The sequence below is a fragment of the Castor canadensis genome, chromosome 19 (assembly GCF_047511655.1).
Source record: "Castor canadensis chromosome 19, mCasCan1.hap1v2, whole genome shotgun sequence".
NCBI classification, from domain to species: domain Eukaryota; kingdom Metazoa; phylum Chordata; class Mammalia; order Rodentia; family Castoridae; genus Castor; species Castor canadensis.
In genome coordinates, this window is record NC_133404.1 from 45016170 (window position 1) to 45041426 (window position 25257).

General features: G+C 47.0%; 1 protein-coding gene across 2 annotated transcripts in view; it reads right to left on the bottom strand.

Moving 5' to 3' along the window:
* Positions 1–19586, bottom strand: part of Cemip (cell migration inducing hyaluronidase 1) — a 143151-nt gene extending 123565 nt beyond the window's left edge. For both annotated transcript variants that reach the window (XM_020181136.2, XM_074061780.1), the window contains exon 1: positions 19418–19586. The gene's annotated coding sequence lies outside the window, so the exon portion shown is untranslated. The remainder of the gene's footprint in view (positions 1–19417) is intronic.
* Between the last annotated feature and the right edge of the window lie 5671 nt (positions 19587–25257).

The following is a 25257-nucleotide window of genomic DNA, read 5'->3' on the forward strand; positions in this document are numbered from 1 at the left end:
GAGCACATGGCTTGGCAAGCTGGGGTGCCTCTGTACCAAGAGAATGGTGTCTCTTCTTCAGCCCCTACCAGGGCACCCAGAGTTTCAGCACTCAGTGCTGCTTTGTTCAGGTTCCTCTATGCATTTCACCAACTCCAGAAGCTTTTATGGACTTAATGTTTGCTATTCCCCAAATTCATATGTTAATCCTAGCCTCAAGGTGATGGTATTACCTCCTTTGGGAGGTAATTAGTGCTCTTACACAAGTACCCCAAGAAGCACACACACTCTCTGTTTCTGCTTTTTCCCTCTCTCCGTCTCTCTCCCTCTCCACATCTCTTCCATGTGAAGATAATTCCAAGATTGCAGTTTTCAACTCACAAGAGGCCCTCACCAGAGCCCAACCATGCTGTCACCCTGATCTCAAATTTTCAACCTCCAGAACTGTGAAAGATCAATTTACGTTGTCTACAAACCACCAGGTCTATGCTACTTTATTACAGCAGCCTGAACTGACAAAGATGGTGGCTCCATAGATAAACCCAGCTCATTCTCAGCACATCCCTACAAAATCAGATCTTTCCACCATTGTACAAATAGGAAATTCAGGCCTGGAATAGTTAGGCTGCTAGTCTAAGTTCATGCACAAACTCATGTCAGAATGTGGAACCCTGGACTCTGACCACATCCCAGGATTGGCACATGAACACATGAAGACCTTTCCAAGGCATGGACCCAACCCACAGATTTATTCAGTTATTTAAAGATGCAAAGAAGAACAGTAGACACTGACCCAGAATTGCAGGAAGGTGATGTCACCTTCTACCCAGCCCACGCCCCATGGTCATCTCTTTAAAGTGATGAGACCATCCATGAAAGCTGGTGCTGGAGCCATGCCCCTGTCAACATCCGGGCGTGTGGGCGGATCCTCTGGGGGCTGCACTGGACGTTTGGAAAAGGGTTGGAGCCTCGCCCAGCAGGGCGGCCCACGCCTGGTTGAAGGCGGCATCTGGAAGGATGAAGGGACAAATGTGCTGCCTTTGGGCTGTGGTGCAGCCATTGACAGCTGAAGCCAGGCTCTGGACTCACAGCCAAGATTCCGTGCAGTGTTCCCTTCCCCCACAAACCCAGGGTCCCTTCCTTCTTGGGCACTGCCATTCTCACCCTGTGCTTGTTACTGCAGTCAGAGGATGGATGGTCACCACATCCTAAGGAGGTCAACTGACAACTTAGAGGGTAATGACAATACAAATACCAGTCTCATTGGGAGAATCAGGACTCAAGATGGATAGACAATGAAGTATGACAGCAATCAGTGTATCCAAGTGCAACATACCACCATGGCGGATATGGTTATACCATTCCTCTCATCATCCCCTCCTCTCCCCAGATTCATGTCCTTTGCAATGTGACTTGTGGCTTCACCCATCAAACAGCAGACTCTAACTGTCCTGTTAAATAGAAGCTGTCCTTGCTTCAACAACAAAAAGCCGTGTTGAGTTTAGAGATGCAGGCCCCAAGAGTCCACGCATGCTGTCCTTCTCCCTCACAGTCACTTAGGAAATTAAACCCAGGCCAGTCGGTTGGCTGAGGAGAGACACGTAGTCCAGTCATCCTGATCCCCTGAATGGACAGCTAACCAGTGCCAAACATGTAGGCGAGGCTAACCCTAACTAGCTTTCAATTGTCCAACCTACTGACTGTAGACCCAGGAACAAGCTGAGATCATCCAGGTCAGCAAAACCACTTGGTTGAGCCACAGACCAACAACACATGGTGGTTGTTTAAACCACTGGCTTGGGGTGCTTTGCTACACAGCAGTAGCTTACTGCTACATTGGAGAAGGAGGGTAGGGAACATTTCACAGAGAAGGGGACACCTGAGCAGGGCCAGGAGGAAGAACAGTAGTTTGTTGGGTGACTGGGGCACAGAAAACAGCATTTGCAGCAACAAAATGGTAAAAAGCAGCATTGTGGTAGCAGGAACACAGCCAGTCCTGGTGCAAACTGGACGTGACCGGACAGGAAGCTGGAGAAGAAGCCACTGCTTCCAGGCAGCAGGTGGGGCTATGTCCTCATTGCTCCCCAAACCTCTTGACCAACAGCTTCAATTTGTAACAGGTCTTTGGAAAAGTATCAGAAGGGGCAAACTTGATGTTTACCACTTGAGTGACTTGGTTTTTTTTTTTTCGCTTTGGTTATTTTTGAGATAGAGTCTCACAGACATACAACCCATGCACCCCACCACGCAACATATGCTGTCCGTGTTGAAATATTTCCAATACAACCAGAGACAGTCGGAGCATCTTGTACATCTGTTTAAAGTAAACTTCCTCTCTAGCTCTAATGTAAAGTTTTTTGAAACATGGTTTGTAAAGACCTCTGAAGTGCATGGCTACAGTGTATTTGGTGAAAAGTAAAGTCAGGATGAAGAAGGCATCCCAAAGAATGATGATATGTTGAGGTGTGGGGGTGGTAGGAGGGACTGGGGTTTGAACTCAAGGCCTGAATGCTTGCTAGGCAGGTGTGCTATCACTTGAGTGATGGAACACTTTTTGCTTTGGTTATTGTTGAGATAACCAAAGGACCAGCCTAACCACAATCCTATTTAATCTACCTGCCTAGCTGGAATGACAGGCATGGGCCACAATGCCCAGCTTTTTCTGTTGAGACAGGGCCTTGAGAACTATTTGCCCCTTCTGATTTTGAACAGTGATCTTCCTAATCTCCATCTCCTGAGTAGCTAGGCTTATAGGTGTGAGTCACCTTGCCCAGCCTCTCAGGATTTTATTAAAGAGAACACTGCATCTCTTAGCAGGGGGGAGGGTGGAAAGTTAGCCATATTCAGTCAGCAATTCATTCACTTTTTCATTGCATAAAGGGAGCCGGTCACAGCCTTATCAGCGCCTGCCATAAACCCCCAGCTCTGTGAGTAAATAAGACATGAACGCTGCTCTCTTCTCTCTCCAAGCAGAGGAGAGGACAGACATCAACATATGCACTCCACCACACAATGCATGCTGTCTGCAATAGCAGAAGTACTCGAAGAGCCCACAGAAAGGACATGCTTCCAGTTACCTCTTCCACACAGACTGTGAACACATTCCTCACACTATTTGTGAATAAAGTCCTGCATAAACCCCATTTTATGGGAGAGACTGTGTGATGCTCAGAATGGTGGCTTTGCTCCAGACCAGGCCTTGTCTGGTTTGGGCCCCAGTGGGAGTGTGTGGTCTTTCTCAGGCCTTGACTCATGGAGAGAAAGGCAATGAGGAGCCCAGGAAGAGCCATCCAGCTCCTCTCCTTGTACAGCTCTGCACAAGTTCTGCCTGGATCCAGCACTTGAGGCAGCTCACAGCCCAGCGTGCCACAACTTAATCCTCGCTTGGCTGAATCCTCAGAGCAGAATGGCTGCCGCAGAGCTGGCTCCTGCTTTTCTGCAGGCCCGGGCTGCTGGGATCTGCTTGGCTGGTCAGATCAAGTGTCTGGCTGAATTCCTGCCATGCTAGCTTTATCAAATTCCTGTCATCTTCCACACTGGTAATGGGATCAAATCCACTCTTCCTGGCAGCACAAGTCAACAGATAAAGGGAAGATTGTTCGATGGAATTATGCTTGGGTCACAGGCTACTGAATGGAAGGGACAATCAAGTTAGAGGCTCTCCCTGCACCATTAAGTGAAATGAATTCCAGACTGGTGAAAAAGCTTAAAATCAACCTACAGACCAACAGAAGAATGGAGGTATATGTTGATTAAAAAAAAAAAAAAATATATATATATATATATATATATATATATATATATCAAGGCACAACTCATGGACAAAGGGGACTGCATGAAAATATTTCATATATTTTACAAAAAAAGAGGGAAAATATGAGAGAGAACTATACAAATATATAGACACCATGTACATAGACAAGAGAAATATGAATGCTTCAAAAAGAAACTATGATACCAACTGTTGATTCCAAAAAGAAACAAAAATAACTAGCAAATAAGTACATAGCATAGTTTTAACTTCACCAGTAATCAAGAAATACAAGCCCATGATTTTTCACCTACTAAAAATGATTTTTAATTTTAATAATATTTAATGTTAATGAAAATAGCACTGTTGTAAACAGTTCATGATAGTGTTAATTTGAGTAAACCTTTAGGAGCAATCTATATGAAGAGCCAAAAATACTCATCCCATATACTTCACCCAATTAATTCCACATCCAGAAACCCTTACTGTGCTATTTAACTAAGATTGGGAAAAGCCTACATGAAAAACGGTAAACTTTTAATCACAAAAAGTTTATAGTCAGGGCGGAGGATGGTAGGTCAGGGATTAAGTGTTTGCCTGGTATGCTTGAGGCTTTGGGTTCAATCCCCAATACCAAAAAATAAAAAAATTATAGGAAAAATTATGATTAGTTCTTAATAGCAATTTTGATAGTATTTAAAATTTTAGTAGTAAAATTTGGAAAGGAATATAGTGTCTTTTTATAGCAATTAAAACAATGGTTCTGAAACCGAGGTAAAATGTTAAAAATGCTTACGTGTAAGGTTAAGGTCTATCAGTATGATGTAAAAATATATAATTAATAATAGAAAACTGTATGCTAAAATTCTCACCACAGCTGTCTTAGGTGGTAGGGCTGTGATAATTTTTTCTTTCTGTATTTTCCAAGTGATAAAGAAATAGCTATCTGGTTGTATTACTTACATAATAGAAACATGGTACACACCTATGCACAGCGACATATTCATTTGTAAAAGTAATAAAACCTTCCCACAAACCTTAGGACCAGAGGTGGGTCCAGCACAGTGCCCAGAGGGTCCCTGAACATTTGTGGAGTGAGTGATGGGCTTTTTCTTTCTACACACTGGCCTAACACACCAGGGACTGACTGGCCTTGCCTACTGGCCAGGGAAAGTTGTGTTCTGCCATAGTAACAAAAAACCTTCCGAGTGCAGGGCGGCTGTCTGCCCGCAGCTACTTTTTTAACATACTGGGCCATCTGATCTGTCTTTGTCCAAAATGCCCACCTGTGATTAAAAGACAGGTTCTTACTATAGTTTGTAAGTTCCAAATAAGGAGCAAGTTCCTAAAGAATAAAGGAGCCCTTCCACTTTCTGCACCCCCACCCCACGTGTCTTTTATGGACATACAATTATATTATCCTCATTTGTTCACATGACTGCTCCCCAGCCACCCCTGCCCCACCTCCAGATTGTAAGGTAGGAGCATTAATTACTGAGTTTCACATCCTGCAGGTCTGATGTGCAGGTTGATTAATAAGAGTTTGCTGAATGAAGGGTCTAAGCAAATGCAGCATTACATCGTTTTATTGATCTCTCTGAGAGTGACTCAGGGCTTTCAAACCCCTCTACCTTTTTTGTTAATGGGTCAGACTGATAAATGCATGGGTGGCTTATCATGCACATAAGTGGGACCCAGAGCATGCACCAGGAATCCTGTGATAAGAGCATTTCATCCAGCATACCCACAGTCTGCTCCCTCATTTCCTGGCAGAATCCTTTTAAGTACATCTTGGGTTTCAAGTCCTCAATCAGAGCTCTGCAAGAAGACAAATGGACCTCCCAAGGATGTACATTAGTGGTCCTGAACCTTATCAAGCGCTCTACTGCTCTGAGTGTGATCATTAAAGACAAGCTAATCCAAATTGCTTGCAAAGTTCTGTGTAAATGTTGTTTTAAAACTTTGTTGTGGTTAAAAGCTACCTCTTTCGGGAAATACTTTCTGGCACAAACAGTGTATCATTGCAATAATAACACAGAGAAGTAATGAGCAAAAGTAATTTTATAACATCCTCAGAGAAAGCTAAAATTTCCATAGTAATCAATTTTTTTTTTTAAGCAATGGATGATGCCTGCCAAGTTTTGTCAGGCTTCTTGCTTAGTCATCCTGGTCTTGGTGTACATGCTAGCTCAAACCTCCAGTCATGCCAACATCCACACAGGTGCACAGCCTCATACCTGGGACATCACTGTGCTCCAACACAGCATCACAGCCTCCTTTGCCTCTTCCTGCCTCCACCCCACTTTTTTTTTTTTTTTGCAATGCTAAAAAAGTTTGAACTCAGGGCTTCCTGCTTGCTAGGTAGGTGCTCTACTGCTTAAGCCATGTCTCTAGCTCTTTTTGCTCTGGTTATTTTGAAGACAGGGTCTTGCTTTTTGCTCAGGCTGGCCTGGACCTTGATCCTCATATTTTAAGCTTCCCTGCCATTTCTGGGATGACAGGGTGGCACCCTGTCAGCATTTATGGGTTTCACAAACTTTTTTGCTCTGCCGGTCTTGAAATGTGATCCTCCTCATCAAAGCCTCCCAAGTAGCTAGGATTATAGGCATGAGCCACCATGCCCAGTTTCTACTCACACTTTTGTTGCCATTGCCTGTCAGCATCCACCCTCCACCCCACTAATCTCCTGAGAGCAGCAGAGGGATCCTTTAGCAACCAAAGACCAGACAGAGTGAGTTTCCTGCCCAAAATCGTTAGTGACTTTCCATTGCCTTCAGGTGAAGTTCACAGTCTTGAACAGGGTTAAAAGATGCTATGCCATCTCCCACACCCCCATCCTGCCTGACCCTCACCTATCCTCCTTGGCCAACCAAACTGGCTTCTCTCAAAGTGCCATCCCAGAGCCTTTCTCCACCTTCACTGCCTGGACCACTCCTCCTGACTCTTGGTCTTTGCGGCTCTATCTAAATGTTGCTCTTCCCAGAGAGCCATTTTCTCAGCTTTCCCCTTGGTGGTGCACTGAGTATACATGCAGGAGAGGAAAAGAGCTCTTCCCAGGTGTGGGGTTGAACACCTGGGTGGATGCTGGGAAGACTGGAGGAGGAACAGACTTCAGTATCCCTCCCCTTTCACCCCCACAGCCCTTTATACCAGATCCCCTAACTGTTTCTGTCCTGATATCTTTTAACTTCCCAACTTTGTTTCTTATCACTCACCACACTTTGAAACCTTTTGTGTGTGTGTATGTGTGGGTGTGTATGTGGTGCTGAGAGTTGAACCCAGAGCCTTGTACATGCTAGGCAAATGCTCTACCACTGAACTACATACCCACACTTTGAAATCTCTGCATGTGTGTATGTCCCTATTTCTTTGCATCTGTCTCTCCATCTGGACCCATACTGCCCCACTAGCCACCTGTAACAATTAAGCACTGAAAACATAGCTAATCCAAATTTAGATGTACCATAAGTGGAAAATACACACCAAGGATCACACTTTGTGCTTGTTTTTCACTCTACTTCACTAATTTCCCCAGCACACAACCTTCACAAGCTCCCCTGGGAAAACAGACAGGGCTTCCCTAGACAAATTGGTGTGTGAAGTGCCATCTCCAAGGGTGGACTCATGATTCAACCTGGTTCATAGAGAGGACCTTGGGCCATAAGAGCTATCCTACAGTTTGTCTCAAACTTCGACCTCAGAATACCCGAAGGTAGCCCAGAACAGAGGAGCTCCTGAGAAAGGCATTTCAGGAAATGCTTATCTAAGCTTAGCTTTTCAAAGCCATAATTAGCAATAAATTGCTCTAATCTCACAGGTAATCCTGCCTGTGGGAAACAGCTGTGATGAGCAGACTTCCCCTCCATCCATGTATCAGCTGCCCTTCACCTTGGGTAAGAGCTGAATGACACTTGAAAGGCCTAACAGGGCAATTACCCAGGCTGACAAAGAAACAAGAAGAGTGGAGAGAGTGATGGGTGGTGGGGAAGGAGGCCTGGACGCAACCACCTGACTTGCCAGGTGACACAGCCACTTGGGGCCAGGGATTCACATCCTGAAGAATTCCACAGTCACACCTGTCTGCTTCTGCCCATGCAGCAATCAGAAAAGGCATTCCACATGCTCTCCTCTCTGTGCAACCCTAAGTCAGGGCCAGGGGATTTATTTAAGTGGCATTTTTATCAGAAGTCAGAAAATTTCCATTTTCTTTCCCTATTAAACTTCCTACCTATTTCTTCCACCTTGGAGACACTGGTGATCTGAACTTCCCACCTTTGGGCACTTGATGGGCACTCTTGGATGTGCTTCAAAGCCAAGCACAGTGCTGGGGAAGAGGGGTGCCCATATTTGTAGATGGATTTAGTGTACTGCAATCTCCTGAACGTCTAACTACAGGAACAATGCAGAGAAGAGATGAACCATGAAAGCTCCTCTAAGTCATCTGCAGAGCACACGCACACAGCATTCAGAGATCTGCTCATCAAGCTAGGCCTCTCCCCAGTTGGAGCTGGACTGGTACCTTTCCAAAGGTGCATCTTATATGCAAATTCTATCCCTTGATTCTACTGTTTCCCCTTCACCTCTGCTGCAGGCCAAGCAAGGCACTTAGAAATTTGTCTAGTAATATATGGAGGACTATGAAAAAATCAACAACTTAGCAGCGGCCACAAGATGAACACTCCTCACCCGGCCCTGAGACTGGACACAGAAAACAGGGATGTACCAGTCTAAAGGGATATTGAGAGACAAGGGGTGAGGATGATGAAAATTTCCCTCAAAGGCTTGGAGCCCTACCTTCAGAAGGAACAGAGTCCATGTTGGCAGTGAGTCAAGATCCCTGAGATGTTTCTGATTTAATGATCTACCATGTTCCTCTGTGGCCTTACGGTCCTTGTACCCATGATTCATGCCAGACAGTGCTGTCTTCCTTGATGTCCATGGGTCTCAGCAGCCACATTTTCTCCTAGCCCAAAGTGAGAGCTGAGATTCTACAATGACTTCTATGAAGAACACCACCCCTGGAAGGGAGGACACCAGCCCCACGCACATCATCTATCACTAGAAGCAGTGCTAATGCCTGCCTCCTAGGCAACCATCTCGCCTGTCAAAGCCATCAGGTCAAAGGCTACACTCCCTGATGTGGCTTTTAAAGGCCATCTTGACCTTCCCCACCTTCAGGATCTCATTTCCAACCACAACAAACCCCCAGGCCTTCCCTCAACACCCGTGCTCTAGATTTTCTGCATCTACTTCAGGCTGTTGCTTCCTCCTTAACCCTAATCCTTCTCCAGTCTGCAAATCTCTCTCCTTTACAGCCTGTGCAAACCTCACTTCCCCATGGCTCCTTGCTGCCTTCCCCAGAAGAGCTATTTATCCTTGCTTTGCAGTGCTCCATATTGCTTTTTTACAGCACAGATTGCAGGATGTCTGTTTGTCTATCTCCCCAACAAAGCTGTGAGCTTCTCCATTGCACAGAGACACAATGGAATCATCTCTGATCCCAGGAAAGAATCAATGACTCTAACAACAAGTGCATTTAGGTGGTGATGGCTCTCAAGTTGTTTTTCTGTAAATTACAACATTCCCCTAAACGTTCCTTTTCAAAATTCAAGAACCAAGCAGCACAGTCATTATTAAGACCATGGACTTTTGGATCCATGCAAGCCTGGGTCCCAGTTCCAACTTTACCACCTCAAGCCAGGGGACCTCAAGTAAGCAACACTACCCCACTGGGTCTTCTCCATCTGCAAAACAGGACAATGCCTGGCTCAAAGTTGTCAGGGGGATTTAGTGAGGTGACACACGCAAAGTTATTTGGATGAGTCTTAAATTTGTATCTGCCTGGTAAACCACGGACATTATCATGGTGGGTTTAACCACAGGGATACAGACTTTGCAGAAGGTGGCTAGCAATCTTTAGCTTCATTCCATCCCAAGGACAAAATGCACAAGAGCCAGCATCAAATATTTCCATTGAGAAGTGCACATGCAGACTGGAGACATGGCTCAGGCGATCGATTGCTTGCTGCTCAAGAGCAAAGCTCTGAGTTCAAATCCCAGTACCACCATAAAAGTACATATGCTTGGGGTACTGGGACTCAGATGCAGGGCTCATTCATCTGAACATTTAATAAATATGTGAGTGCCTACTGTGTACCAGCACTTTGGAATAAACACAACATGAATGAAAGAGTCTCTGCTTTGAGCCATGCAGGTATTCTATCCATGAATGAAGAAAAGGATGTTGGTGGCCCTGGGACAAGGCCAACTGCATATCCTCATCCTTCTTCACCACATTCCCCAGAATGGCCACCAAAGTGCCCTGCATGAAGAGGACACACCATTCAAATTGTGGCTCGGCTCTCTGTTCCCCTTGATCTCAGATAGGTGATGTCCTCAAACAAACTCCCCAGAGCAGAAGCTCAAGTGCATGCTTATGAAGCAAATTCAACAAAAACAGCTTGTTTTGTATGTCAGAAATAGCTTCTTATTTAAAGTAATTGTATGCAGGGATGTTCAAAGGAAAAAATGAACTTCACTGCATGGTCATTCTCAGAAAATTCCAGAAGATGTTGATATGTTACCACTTGCAACAACTTTACCCAGTGATTTTAAAATTTAAACCAGATTTAGGCTCTTTCTCAGCCACTTGGAGAGCACATGCACAACCCACAATTATGTGGTCAGAGGAGTCTTTGAGCTTCTTCGGAGCTGTGAACCTAACAAACACCACTAAGGCTGCCAGGCCTTGGTGTTTTTGCAAAGTCATTTAAGCAAGAAAAGATCCTTGCATCTGGAATTTCCAAGTCCAAATCCTACCACTGCTTTCTCTTTCACTACCAGGAACCACACTAAGAAATCTAAGGAACTCAGTAGCTTCTTAAGAAGTCACAGGTACTGTGACACAGCAGCTCAGCAGAATCTGCAAAATGCCTTCCTATGGAACCCTAGCATCATTCCTGCCCCATCAAAAGGCAGGCAGGTAAGGAAGAAGGGAAGAGGGTAGCTTCAGATTCTGAGTCTGAAAAGGACTCACATTCCTCTCCTCCCCAAATTTTAACCAACACAGGGGTGCCTTTAGCATCACCCCATGCATGGCTTGTCTCCCATACTGGTCTCTGCGTTGGAGACCACAGCACACCCTACACTCATGCAAAGAACTGGATTTTCCACCCAATGAAGCCCTGAATTGGGGGGCAGATTTACCCAGGCCAGGATAAGGGTGACATGATTGTGGTACTTATTTTAGGCACAAAATTGAAGAGAATACCAAACCCCCTCAATATTGTAATATGACATCTTTAAAATTATGCAAAAATCATACAAAATAATCCATATTGGCTGGGTGCCAGTGTCTCACTCCTGTAATCCTAGCTACTTGGGAGGCTGAGATCAGGAGGATTGCAGTTTGGGGTCAGTTCAGGCAAATAGTTCATGAGACCCGCATTCCAAAATAAACAGAGCAAAATGGACAGGAGGTGTAGCTCAAGTGGTAGAGTGCCTGCTTTGCAAGTGCAAAGCCCTGAGTACAAATCCTAGTCCCACCAAAAAGGAAGGAAGGAAGGAAGGAAGAAAGGGAGAGAGAGAGACAGAGAGAGAGAGAGAGAGAGAAATGAAGGATGGAAGAAACCATTCACAATGAAACAAATATCAAAATTATAAATAAAGACAGGGTCTGTGCTCTTGGTTTTTCCCTTTTCCTCCAAGACCCACATTTCTTTGTGTCCAGAAAAGGCAATAGAGTGCTCACCATCAGCCTGGGTTCGGCTGTGCACGGGTTGGCGGGAAAGAGCAGCTCACTCGCTCGCTCATGGCTTAGCAATGTTGTGGAAACAACATTTTGCTGAATAACATGGAAATGGACCTGAAGCATATGGATTAAATTCCTCTGAAAATAAACATGGGTTTTAATGGCAAGGGAAGGAGAAGTACTTAGCTACTATGTTTGAGGTTTTCCTGAACCCAAACCTTTGGAAAATGAGCGTAAGAGTCAATTACTCCATGCCTACGATCCAGCTTTGAAATAGGCTTGTCACAAACAGCTGGTTTGTTAAAAAAATATATTTTGAATGGCTCATCTGCTCCCCTGTGCACCCATTTCGGTGCTCATTTCTCCTTTTCTTTACAGGAAGGAGAACAGTGTCACACAACTGCAAGCATGGGGACTTTAGGGGGCTCAATGGGACCAAGCTGGGAAGTGGGGTTCCCACCGGACAACATGGGCAAGTGTCATATGAAGAAAGCAGGTGAGTGAGCCTTACACTGGAAACAGGACAGAAGCCCAGGTCTACCTCTGTGACCTTGTATATCCTTGACCTCATGTCCTACCCGCAGATACCCCTGCTCCTCAGGGAGCTGCGGGAGGAACCCCAGAGTACGGCAACAGCCAGGCAACAGCCTCTGCAGCTAGTCTATGACTCAGGCTCCCCGCCAGCTGCCCCCAGACAGACAGTTCCATGGGATTTAGGAAGTCAGTGTCTATGGGCACCTACATCAGGAAGTCATGCAATTCCTGAGGAAAACCTAGGAACCAGGGAGAGGCCGAAACCCCAGGTTTGAGGATCAGCCTTCAGGGCAGGGTGTTTCAGTTGACATGGCGATGAGGTCAGTGCAAAGGCCTCTGGACAGGAGGTCCAATGCCCCCCAGAGAGTGGAGCTGCTGGTCACCCTCCAGCACCCCAGCCTTCCCTGACACTGCCCAGAGCAGCAGGATGTTGGTCTGGCTGGCAGAAGGAGCCCCAGGCAGCAGTAGATGCCCACCCTGGAAGGAAACCGTCTGTCATGGGCCCCTTCATTCTGCCAGGGTTCCTTCCACAGCCAGAAGAGAGGGAGGTCCTCTCTAAGGTCTCTGAACTGAACAAGTCTTCTTCTCACCATCTTAAATAATCACATGATTGTGTTTGTGGAGTGGCACCAGGGAAAGAAGGGTTCTTCAGGTCCCCTCACTGAGAGGTAGGCTCTCTTCAGGTGTTGTACACTCAGATATCAATTTCCTCCTTTAGGAGAGCTTTGTAGGGGGCATGCAGGAGCCACAGCTGTGGACTGCAGTGGCCCACTCACCTGGAGGCTCTCCTTTTCAAACCCCACTTTTTTTGGTACTGGGGTTTGAACCTCATGCTAGCTAGGCTCTACCACTTGAGCCACTCTGCCAGGCACACACCCCCCCACACACACATATACTTTTTTTTTCTTTTTGCGTTGGGTATTTTTGAGATAGGAGCCCAGGCTAACCTCGCACTAAAATCCTCCTGATCTCCGCCTCCCAAGTAACTAGGATTACAGGAATGATCCACTGATGCCTGCCCACAAATCCCACTTTAAAAATCATTGTACATTCAAATTGGGCTAGTATACATCAGTGAAAGGGGATGTAGTATCTTGGGTGGAATTTGTTGACTCTTACATCCTAGAAATAAACTGTTTTTCTCTTAGCAGCTTTTATAGAATCTGAAAAGTCTTAGGAGGCTTAGATTGATTTACAGGTAGAAAATAACAAGTCCATTTTTGCAAGAAGCTCACAGCTCTATTTGTGGTTCCCATGATGGGCTACAATGTGAGTATTTTGGACCAGCACCTGTCAGCTTGCCTTTCCCATGGCAGTCCTCGTACCCGGTACTTGTTAGATTATCACACACAAGATAAACCTTGTTCTACACCTTTGAAAATTTTTGACACAAAAGAACATCAAACTATCACATATTGAAAAGACATGGCAAGGCAGACTAAAATAAAGTTGAGATAACACTGCCTAAGCAAAGCAAAGTGATCCAGGACAAAGGTTTTCCAGCTGTGTTCCTGGAACCCACAGAGGTCTTAGAACCTGTTGGGGGCCTCAAGACAAAATCCAGCCCTTACCTCCAAACAAAGACACTTTTAAAATCTGATTTGTAAATGGATTTATAAATAAAGCATTGAAATTCACTCCCCACAACCCACCATTGCCTGAGCTAAAAATTCTTGAAAACACTTGTTAATCCTTCCAGACTCATCCCATCCCTGTTCTCTGTTAAGTTTCCTAGACTCTCCTCTGGCTGAGTTAATGGCCTCCTTCATTTCCCCACAGGCCACCTGACCTCCATTCTGTGGCCCATCTGTCCTGACCCCCCCCACACACACACACTGCAGGGGAACTTCTGACTTCCATGTCTGTCCCCCACTAGATCGTCAGCTTCTTGGGATTGGGAACCATGTACTCGGCTCTGTCTCCTCAGTAACTAATTCAGGGCCTGCCACACAGATGCTCAAAAACTTGTACTTTAGCTTCAGCATCTGAGTGTGGATGGCACACCTGCACCCTGGGCTCCCAGGACGCATTTGTGTTGGAGGCTCATTCTCCCTGCAATGTTGCAGGAAGGGGGACTGAGCAAGGTAACTAATTAAGCTTTAAATTTCATTTTCAGTTTTTAAAAAAATGTTGTGATGTTTTTGAGATCATAAGAACAGTTGTTCAAATGTAAACACACATTCTCAGTGTCTGGGACCAGAGTTAGATGAAATTCCCCAAGTGATCTCTTAACACCACCAAAATTGCATTCAAATACCACTGCCAGACAAAGATAATTGCCATTTGCACAATGGTCATGCACTTAAAAGTAACTCAGTCCAGAGAGCTTTGGAAAATTTATTATGACAGGAAAGGGGAAATTTAAAGGGGCTTGAGATATTTACTCTGCTGATAAGATGGCAGAGGAGCAACAATAATTATCTCCAACAATTTGAAGGTCATTACAAGGTCATTAGGAAGGCATAGGCCACCTGGGCTCTACTTGGACATACAAAATTGACTTAAATGACACCAAAATGAGTTAGGTCTGGATCACAGCAAGTCCCTAGCAGGCAGGCCCTTGCCCCTTGATGGAAGCTTCAGAACCTGAAGCTTCATCCCAGAGCTTGTTGCAAATGCAGACCCCCAAACCCCACCCCAGGTCTGCCAACTTGGAACCAGCACTTTAACAGGTGTCCCTGTGGCTCGTTTTTGTATTTAAGCCTGAGAAGTATGGTCTCACTTGATCCCTTTGCTCTGCAGGTCAAGAAGCAGAAGGAGAACGAGGGGAACCTGTCCAAGCTATGTGACAGCCAGACTACGCAGGAAGCAGAGTTGCAATTACCCTCACCCTCAGCGCTGTCCCTAAGGGATACGCCAGTGGTTTCCATCTTTCCTGGACAGCAGAGCCACAGGAAGGAAGCCTGTCCTGTCCTCAGGGCCACTGCACTGCCCTCACTCCCACGGGTTGGGTCCCTGCCTTACAGCTATGAAAACCCAGGCCAAGAACATCAACTTATCAGCCCAGTGTGGCAGGCTGCTAAGGAAGCTGGCAGCCCTCCTGTCCTCACCAGCTGTGGAGAAGTGGGAGAGATAGCAGTCTGACATGGATACCTCCCTGGGAGAGCCACCAGCCTCTGGACGCGCCTTCCCTATAACAGAAAACATCTAATGGCTAAGCCCTGACAAAGAGATGCATAGGGTTTTCAAAAGCAGTTGTCTGGTCCAAGCACTTTAAACTCAAGTTGTAAACCTAGAATACAGCTGCCCTTGCACAAAGATAATGCCACAGTGATTTCCCAGTGCAAGGAGCCAGGCTGTCTGGGGCTGGAGAGATGAAGTCTGGCTTGGAGGGGAACCTGTATGGAGAAGGCCTGCCTGTGTTTTCCAAGGCTCCCTTACTGCAGGGCTGGGAAGCAAAGAGGCATCCAGACTCCTAGAGCCAAGATGAACCTAGGGGAGCCCAGCTGAGCCTGCTCTGTCCATAGGCTCAGGGACAGGAAGACTCAATAGCTCCCCTCCCTCTGGGTGGGCATGTGTGCTTCCTGGCACTGAGGGAACTGGGCAAGCAGCAAATGTATATTTGATGACATTTCTCTGCAAGCAGCCTCCTTTCCAAATACCCAAACTGGAACAAAGCCTGGCTCCAGGGCAGACAGGGAAAAAGAAAGGACTGAGGAACCTACCACAGAGGAAAGGATGGCCCCAGAGGAGAGGCTGGATAAACATCACAGAGGTTAACAAAAGGCACCATGAAAGCCACCATCCTACCCGAATGTGCAAAGTTCCAATATGCCAGGCCTTTGGAAAGGGAAGCCCAGGCCTACTTGAGCAGCTGTCAAAACCAACAGAAAGGAACACGGCATGCAGAAGTCTCCCAAGTGCCATGGCCACTCCCTCCCTCCTACCAACCCAACCAGAGTCAAGACAGTAAGAACGAGATCCTTTCTTGTTCACTGTCCAGAGGAAAGTGACATGTGTAATGGTTAAAAACAAAACCAGGATGGAGGAGACAGCTGTTGTGTTACCTGATAAGGTCAAGCATCTGAGTGTTTGCCACCAGGTGCAGAGATACATGTGGTCCAGGTTTTTCAAGATATGAGATCTTGTGGGTGCTGCCACCCACCAACATAATTTTGTTTCCTTTTAGGAAGCCTACCTACATGCTTGCATTTCTACTGTGGGTTACAGCTATCAATGCAAAACTCACTAAACTACCACATGGGGCTGCTCCACCAATGCCCCAGAAGGTACTAAAAAGGGGTCACGGACGTGGCAGGCTTCAAAGGAGCCTGATGAGAGTAGCCGAAGTCACCCTTCCCATCCCCTGGCCTTTCTTGCTGAATGCACTGTTGTCATTTATTTGATCTGTCTGTCCCAAGGACTCACACTACTGTGATAGGCAGAATGCCACAGGACTGATGAAGAAGAAACCTTTTTTCCACTTCCTCCCCACACTGCCCCTGCTGTCCAACAGTGTTAAGTAGTTCAATAGTTTCTTACCAGGAAGTAATGAGCATGCTGGAAGCTGAAATTTGCATGGGAGTCCACAGAAAAGAGTCTGGACTTCAAGGTCAGTCAGGGTCTTCCTGTTTTAGTCCCGTCACCAGTGGATGAAAGCCACAGAAGGACTCCCAGCATCTGCAGGCCGTTCCTTAGCTTTTCTCCTTCCAGATGGAGGAAGTGACAGTTCCTTCTGATCTGAAAAAGAGGGAAAATTTAAGGGTCAAAATGTAAAACTACAGAAATACATGCACACCCTTTGGGGCAAAGTCTAACTGGAAGTGTGTGTACTTCACAACTCCATTATCTAAATTTCTGTGATGTGACAGGTACTGCTGATTTCTACCACACAGAAGCCCCAAATGCAGAGCTCAAGGGAACTTTCAAATCCAGCTGAGACCAAAACAATTGTGAACAGTTGTCTTGGTCAGGCTCTCATCTAAAGCAAGGCTCAAGTACAGCAATGACCACTCAGTGGGCTCCAAGACCAAGATTTGCCTCAGGACACCCAATGTGAACTTCATCCTGGAGTGATCCAGAAACCAGGCCTGGAGACCACTCTGTACTAAGCACCTCACCCCCAGAAAGACAGCAAAGTCCCTTAGAAGACCTTGTGAGAGAGGGCAGGAAGAATGGATCACCTGAACAGAATGATAACATTCTGAAAATGACTTACTTTTATCTCTCCTCCGAGCTGTACAGGTGATTTGTTTCACATGCAAATTCTTCTGTTTATTGTTAAATAAGAATGTTTTTAGCATTTCCATCAATTCCATCAAAATCCAACAGAGTCTTGAATATGAAATTAAGTGGAGATGGAGTCCCAACCAAACAGTTACTAGGTGAGGAAAAAGAAATACACAACTGTCTTTTAAAATATACCTATAATCAGTGCCATTTTAGCCACATTCTCTGTGTTCAGCAGTGGATTAGAAGCTTTACACTATGCCAATTAATTTTCATAGCAACCCTGAAAGGTAGATTGTATTATCCTCAGCCTATGGATAAGGAAAAGTTTAATTGATTTCCCAAAGTCACAGACACTGTCCCCCCACCCCAATAAAAAAAGACACCCTTGTTGTTTTTACTCTCTATGGCCCTTCATCAGTCATAAACAGAACAGACCTGAGCCTCTTGTAATGTTAAAACAAAGGAAGACACACACACACTTCTGTAAAAGACCTCATCTGGTATCTTTTTTTTTTTTTTAACTAGAGGAGGGGATGTTTAACTTGGTGCACAAATTAACCCCCACAGGTTTCCAAGTAACCAACTTGAACCATCATCTACTAGATGACAGAGGAGCCTTTGGAAGCTGTTAAATAAGATTGTTAGGAATTTGGGATGAAACCATTAGGACAAGAAAATAGCATAGTTGCTTTTGCAAATGCATTCAAACACGTTCTTCATGAATTTGCCCTATTTGATTTTTTCTCCATTCTGTCATGAACTGTGAAGCTAATACAGCTTCTTAATGCCACATTTACTAAATAGTTTAATAAAACAAAACTCATGGCCCCATGAATTACACGGAAAGCACTTGAGTGTCTAGTCATGCCTGACTTATCTCACTGCCTCAGTCAGGTACTCAAGGGTTGTACATTTACAAGAAAGCCAAGGAAGCTCCAAGTGACTCCAAAAGTCCTGTCCAGAATCTGTTGTAGGCTCACCTAGGACCTGGTTACACCACAGCCTACATCCAGTAGGGTGGTTGGTGCCTCAATACAGAACACTAGGGTCCCCACGAACTATCAGTCCCCTTCCTCCTTTCCAGCGCTCCAATGCCTGGAGTCTGTGATGAAGGCGCATGACTTCCCTGAGACCCAGGGCCACGGGCCCCGAGTGGAGGAAGTGTCTGGGAGCTGTCCATGGTGGCGTCGCGCCTGGGCACGCAGAGCCGCCGGCTCCAGCCCGAGGGCGCGCCTGGATCACTGTCCAGACCGCGGACACGGAGCCGGCTCCCGGCTCACCGGCTCCGGGATGGGGCTGCAGCCAGGCACTGGCTCTCACATCAAAAGACTGGTTTCAGAAGGGAATTCTTACCTGTGGGCAGCAGCGTTGGCTGCTCGGAGCAGAACCTCAGCTGCTGGCCGGACGCCTGGGACAGCAGTGGGTCCGACTTGGGGACCTGCGGCCGTAGCTGGGGGCGAGCGGCTTGGGAGCGCACACATGCAGAGGCGTCAGTCCCAGAATGTCACTGGCCCTCGTTCGCAGAGCGGCGGGCTGGAGACCGGGCCACGACTCTGGCCTGAGCCCGGCCGGGACCCTGCCTTTCCTCTTGACTTAGTGCGACCCTTCTTGCAGCCGGCGGAGGTGCCTTGTCTGAGACCAAATCTTCCAGCGCTGTTTGGTGAGGATCTCAGCAGCGGGCTTGAGGTCATCTAACATCCACTAACATCTCACATCTCGCATCGCCGGGTGCCCGGTGCGGTCCGGCGAGGCGAAGGGGAAACCCCCCGGACGTGGACGTGACACCGGCTCGTAGACTAGTTGCGGGGCGCGCGCCCAGTGATGCGCACTGCGAGCCGGGCTCTGGCCGAGACGCTGTCCATCTTCTGCGAGACCCTGTCCCGGGAGCAAGCCTCTCGTGCCATCCAGAAGGGGAAAAAAGATCTATGCAAAGCAGGGAGACCCCTGCCGCCCACTTGATATGTCCTCAGAGGGGACACCTGCCGCTTTAAAGGATCACAAGCTCTCAGAGAAAGGTAGCACTGAGGACAGTGCGCCCACCAACAGACGCATGGACAGACAGACGGACTGCACTGCACAGCACAGCACAGCACAGCACAGGGCGCGCAGACAAGAGTTGGTGGCGGGTAAGGGTTGCCCTAAGCCAGGTACAGGCGCGGGACCCGGGTCTTCCCTCCCCTCCCGTCTTGGGTCCTCAGTGCCGCCCAGGCTCCCCTGGCCAGCGCGCTTACCTGGGGGCCGGTAGCCGAGATAGCGTCCGAAGCGTGGGCAGGCGGAGTGGGAGCTCGCCCGGGAAATCGGGGTTCGGTCCTGGCCGAGTTCGAGCTCCGCACCGCCTGCGCCCCGAGGTCGGCTCCTCCGCGCAGCGCCGGTTCCGCTCGCGCGCTCGCTCCGGGCAGTCAGCGCCAGCCGAGCCTTTTATAGCCGTTGACTCCGCCTCCGCCGAGCCCCCGCCGCCCGCCGCATCCCCTCCCCGCCTGGCCCCCGAGAAAGCGTCCTCCCCCTGGCCTGGCCAGCCCGAGTGGGGCGGGGGCTCTGCGCCCCGGCCGGCCGGCCCGGGGCGGGCTCTGGCGGCCGCTCGCGGAGACGCAGACCGGAGCCCCCGGGCGAGCCGAGACCCACGCGGAGACAGGCCCGCGGCCGCCAGGTGAGGGCGCTGCAGCCCGGGACTGGCGCGGCCCCGGGCCGGTCCCGCCAAGGAGCACCGCGGGTCGCTGCGCCCAGGCCCGTCTGCAAAGGACAGGCGGTCCAGGACGGGAGAAAGCCTGTGTCTAGCACGGAATCGTCGCGATGCTGAGCCCTGAGCTGCTGCGTCTCAAAATCCTTGGTAGCTCATGAGAAGAGGAGTGGACTTACAGAGAGGTTCTGGTCTCTGTTTCAGCAGTTCCTGTGTAGGAAAATACACGGACCTTCAGTCCCAGACCTCTGTTTAAACTGGATCCAGAACTGCCAGCTATGTGTGCGTGGATAAGGAGCTTATCCTCTCTGGCCTCAGTTTCCACACTGGGTTCTCATGGGCTTGCTGATGGAATTTCAATATGACCAGGGAAGTACTGGTCCCGGCACACACCAGGTGCTCAGCACCTGAGTGGGTAGAGGGCTCTGTGCCTCTGCAAATGGACAGGCCAATGTTCCCAAGGGTCAAAGCAAGAAGGCACCCTAGTAAGATGCTCTCCTGCCCAGGAAACAGTATTGGTGGAGAAAGCCAACAAAAGACCCCAGAGCATCTGGAGTCTTCTCTCTGCTCTGCCGCAAACTTGCTGTGTGCCCTAGGGCCAGCTACTTCCCTTCTCTGAGCCTCCGGTGGTTTGATTTTTTGTTTTTGTGTTTGTTTTAGTCTGTATAATGAGCCTTTGATGTCAGTTCTCTGCCCCTTCCCCTTTTTGGAGCATGCTGCTCAACTTCTTTGGCTAGCTGAAGACCTCCTAGAATATATACATTTCTCTTTCCTGCCAGCTGCGGTCCTGTAAGCACTGGCCCCATGCAAAGGTCTTCATTCTAGGCAGTAGTGCTAACTCTGAGAATCTACTTGGACAGATTCTTTGGAAATCTGTGTCTTCGACTGGGGCATTTGGTCACTTGCTAAACCAGGAAAGGGCAGCAGTCCACTTCCAAGCTCCTCTAGAAAGCTGGACTCTACCTCTACTGGAGACATGGTCAACATATGTAACCCTTCCTTGACTTCTTAGGAAGCAGTGAGCTGGGTCCTATGATGAACCTCCCTCCCAGCCTTTCTTGGGGAAAGCTACCCAAAATAAAAAACCTCCCCCTCAGTCCTCATACATGGCTCCCTTCCTTTTTTACCAGGCCCACAAATGTCCACGAGGACTAGGTGCTGAGCATCAGACCAAGGGGAGAATGCCCAACTTAGGATCAGCCTGGCATGGAGCAACTTGCAGGACTCCCCACTCTCCCTGCTCATGTCAGCAGAGCAGACCTGAGGCTGCCAAGCTTGAGTGCAGCTCTCAAGTGAGGGCCAGCTCCACTGGCATGGGAGAGATGGGGTGTAAGGAAGGACTGTTGTCTACAGAACACCGAGAAGTGCTTAGTCACGCTTTCTCCAGCTCAGAAGTGCACATTCCTGTGGTATCCAGTTTTCTTTATCATAGGCCAATGCCCTGGGGGAAAAGAGCAATGCTGATGAATTTACAAGCTGGCTCCACCGTCTAAAACCAGATTCTCCAGCCAGATCTCCACCAGCACTCAGGGATGGACAGGGTATGCCCGGCAATTCTTTTGGGATGAATATTGGTAACAATAACCTGGTGGACTCATTACCCATGCTTCCCTAAATTCAAGGTCTTATAAATGCAGAGATGGGAGCTGGTCAAAAAGGGAGCTGTTAGCTTTCTGGCTCATGCCGGAATCCATCCAGAGAGGTGTCCAGAGACAGCGAGATAGTGTCAACAACGCAACCCACTATCCAGAAAGCTGCCCATCCTCTGTTCTCTGCATGTACTTCCAGCCTACTTTCCTCATCTGGGGTGCAGCACCTTGACCAGTCTTGTGAGGTCACTGGCCTGTATGCTCGCTGCTCCACAGCCTGCCACGCCTGGCATTTTTGTTCAATTCCACGTCTGTCCCATAAAGCAAGAGTCATCGGATTCCACGTGCTGACCGGTAAAGAGCTGCTCCCCTCCCCATTTACGCAGCTGCCTGTGTGAAGTGTGAAAGGCTGGTCATACCTGCAACTCCAGACCTGGAGAGAAAGGGAGAGGAGAGGCAGGGTACAGCTGTGTGGAGTGGGCTGTGGACTTCAAGGTTTCAGAGAGACCAGCAAAAAATAAATAAATAAATAAATAAATAAATAAATAAAACCTCTATGAGACCAGGCTCACCAATAATGAGCATATTTAAATTCCACCAATAGGGGTCACCCTTGGACCCTGAGCCTGAAGCTGGGATCAGCAGAAGGGAAATTCCAGGGACTGGACCCTGTGCCCAGATTTCCAGCACTGAGAGCTGCGGGGTTCCTGTTTTGCTGGGTGATGATGGGACTGCCCAGCTGGGGAGAGACAGGAGAAACAAGTCCTGTTTTTCTGATGAGCAAGGGCCCATAAGAGGAACTTGGTGCAGGAAGTACTGGAACAGGGTAACCCTCTCAAGAGCTCTCAAAGTGGATTGGCACCTCTTCAAACTGCTCATCACCATACAGAAGGGTGTTGTTGTTTTTGTTGGGGCTGGGACTTTTGGTTATTTTGTTTTTGTTTATTTTTTTGAGACAGAATCTCACTATGTAGCCCAGGTTGTCCTCCAACTCAGGATCCTCCTGCCTCAGCCTCCTGCATGCTGGATTTTAGGTATGCACCACCATACGTGGCTCATAAAGAAGTCTTCCCTGCTGGTGCTGCTGACCCACACCCGTAATCCCAGCTACTTGGGAGGCTGAGATAGGGAGGATTGCAGTTTGAGACCAGCACAGGCAAATAATTCTCAAGACCCATCTCCAAAATAACCAGAGCAAAATGCACTGGAGGTGTGGTTCAAGCAGTAAAACACCTGCTTTTCGAGTGCAAAGCTGTGAGTTTAAACCCCTGTCTCCCCACTCCTGCCAAAAAAAGGAAAAGAAGTGTCCTTGTTTTTTTTACATCTGAAATATATATAGCTGGGGATGTGGCTGAAGTGACAGAGCACTTGCCTAGCAAGCACAAGGTCCTGGGTTCAAACCTCAGTGCTGTCAATAAATAAATAAATAACATATGTAAATGTGTGTTTTTATATTGTTTCTTTTTCCTGATTGCAAAAATCATACACAATGTTTAAAATAATTGAAAAATCCAGAAAATGAATGAAAAAGAAAAGAACCACCTAACTTCTTGTACAATGTATGTACAATACAAAATCTTTTTTTTGTTATTGTTTTTGGTGGGACTGGGGTTTGAACTCAGAGCTTCATACTCTCAAAGCAGGTGCTCTACCTCTTGGGCCACACCTCCAGCCCATTTTGCTCTGTTTGGAGATGAGTCTCATGAACTATTTGCCTAGACTGGCCTCAAACTATGATCCTCCCAATCTCAAACTCTTAAGTAGCTAGGGTTTCAGGCGTGAGCCACTGGCGCCCAGCAGACAAAAGTTTTAAAATATGGAAAAGTACAAAGGACAAACCATTTCCACTCAAGGATTATCTCTGCTAACTAGCAGTAGCAGTATATAGCCAAGCATTTGACCTTGTGTGCAACATGTATTCAGAAACACATAAAAGTATGCAAGCATTACATAAACCATTCAAGAGTTAGCTCAAAACCCTTTTTCTCCCCTACCAGAGCACATGTTCTGGGAGCATGGGACCATCTCAGTCCACTAGTCAGCCATAGATGGTATTTCTATCATGAATAAATGCATGCACAAGCATTTCTTAGGAAGAAAATATACGAGCATGCAGTAGAAAGGGAGACCCATGGGTTTGGAAACATAAATGATGAAATGCACTGAAGTACCTATCAGAGTGGCAAAAATCCAGAAGTTTGATACCACCTTTGTTGGCGGGACAGTGAGGGTACAAGCCCTCACACAGATGGCCAATGAGAACTTAAATTGGTACAAGGTGCAGACTGGTGAAAATGTACATAGCACTTGACTTGGCAATCCCACGTTCAGGAATTTATCCTACAGATACAATGTGTAAAATGATTAATACCAGGTTAGACATCACAACCCTATTTATACTAGTCTTTTTTTTTTAAGGAAACAGTAAACTTACTACTTACTTAGTAGTAAGTGCTAATTAAGTACTGTTATAGCTGTACAATGGAGCACTATGTAGCTGTTTAAAAAAGGATGATAGCTGAGCAGGTGCCACAAAGCTGTAATTCCAGCCACTCAAAAGTCTGAGGATCTCAAGTTTGAGGTTAATCTGGGCAACTTAGCCAGACTCCATCTCAAAAGAAAAAAGGCGGGCTGGTGGAATGGCTCAAGTGTCAGAGCTCCTGCCTGATAAGTGTGAGGCCCTGAGTTCAAACCCCAGTGCTGCCAAAACAATTTTTTTTAATTCAAAAGAGAAATGAATAATGATAATAATTATTTTAGTAAATGATTTTTACTGAAATAAAAAATTAAAATATACAGCAATGCATGCTACCATTTGTGGAAAGGAGTAAAGGAAATTACTTATTTGCAAGCGGTGTATTTGCATTTATTTGTGCATGCATAAGGAATTACCAGAATGATATGTAAGAAGCAAATAATTTGGTTTTTGTTTGATGCTATCCACAGTTTTGGCAGTGGGAAGATAGAAGTCAAGAATGGAAGGTTGACTTTTCCTTTGTACTTTTTTCCTACTTTCTTCTTTTTTAAGCAAATGATTCAACTACCCAGTCAAAAATTTAAATGCCAAAATTATATCATATATAATAACAAGCCTGTTTTTTCCCTTAGTCATATATAATAAACTGTTCAATCTCTTTCAACATTATTTTATAGTGGCATGCCACTTCCTAGTAAGGACACAATTTATAAAGTCAATCTATTACTGGTTTCACCATTCTGAATGAGGTTGAGAGTTTGAACGTCTTTGAGCTTCTTGCATCCGTTCTGGCACACCTTCAGGTGTGCACCTACCTGAGGCCAAGGTGCCCTCTAGAACACCTGGCCAATCTCTGCTCCAACAATCAACGCCTGAGAGGGCCAGGTCCCTATGCCCACTCTTACACTTGGTCTTTGTTTGCTTGTTTATCTGTTTGTTTTTAAACACTTTGCCAATTTGGTAGAGATTATTGTATTTCCCAGGAATCTTAGTTTTCTTTGATTGTATTACCAGCACAGGTAAAAATCTTTCATTCAACATTTATAGTTCTTCCTCTGGAAACTGCCTGGTCATGGGAGGCAGAGATTGTGGCATAGGCCGATTGCCTCAAATGTTTGTGCGCTCAGTAAATGCAACTAAGGAACCGCTGCAGGGAGGCCCTGGATCCCCTTGATGTTCAACAGTCTCTTGGCTTGTCAAAGAAGCATTAAAGAAGAAACTGGCCACAACAGATGGCAGGACATGATCCTCCTCCTACTCAGAACCCACAAAAGACTTTTTCCTTGGATAGAAATCCAAACGAGTGCCATGACCTCTAAGGCCCAACGT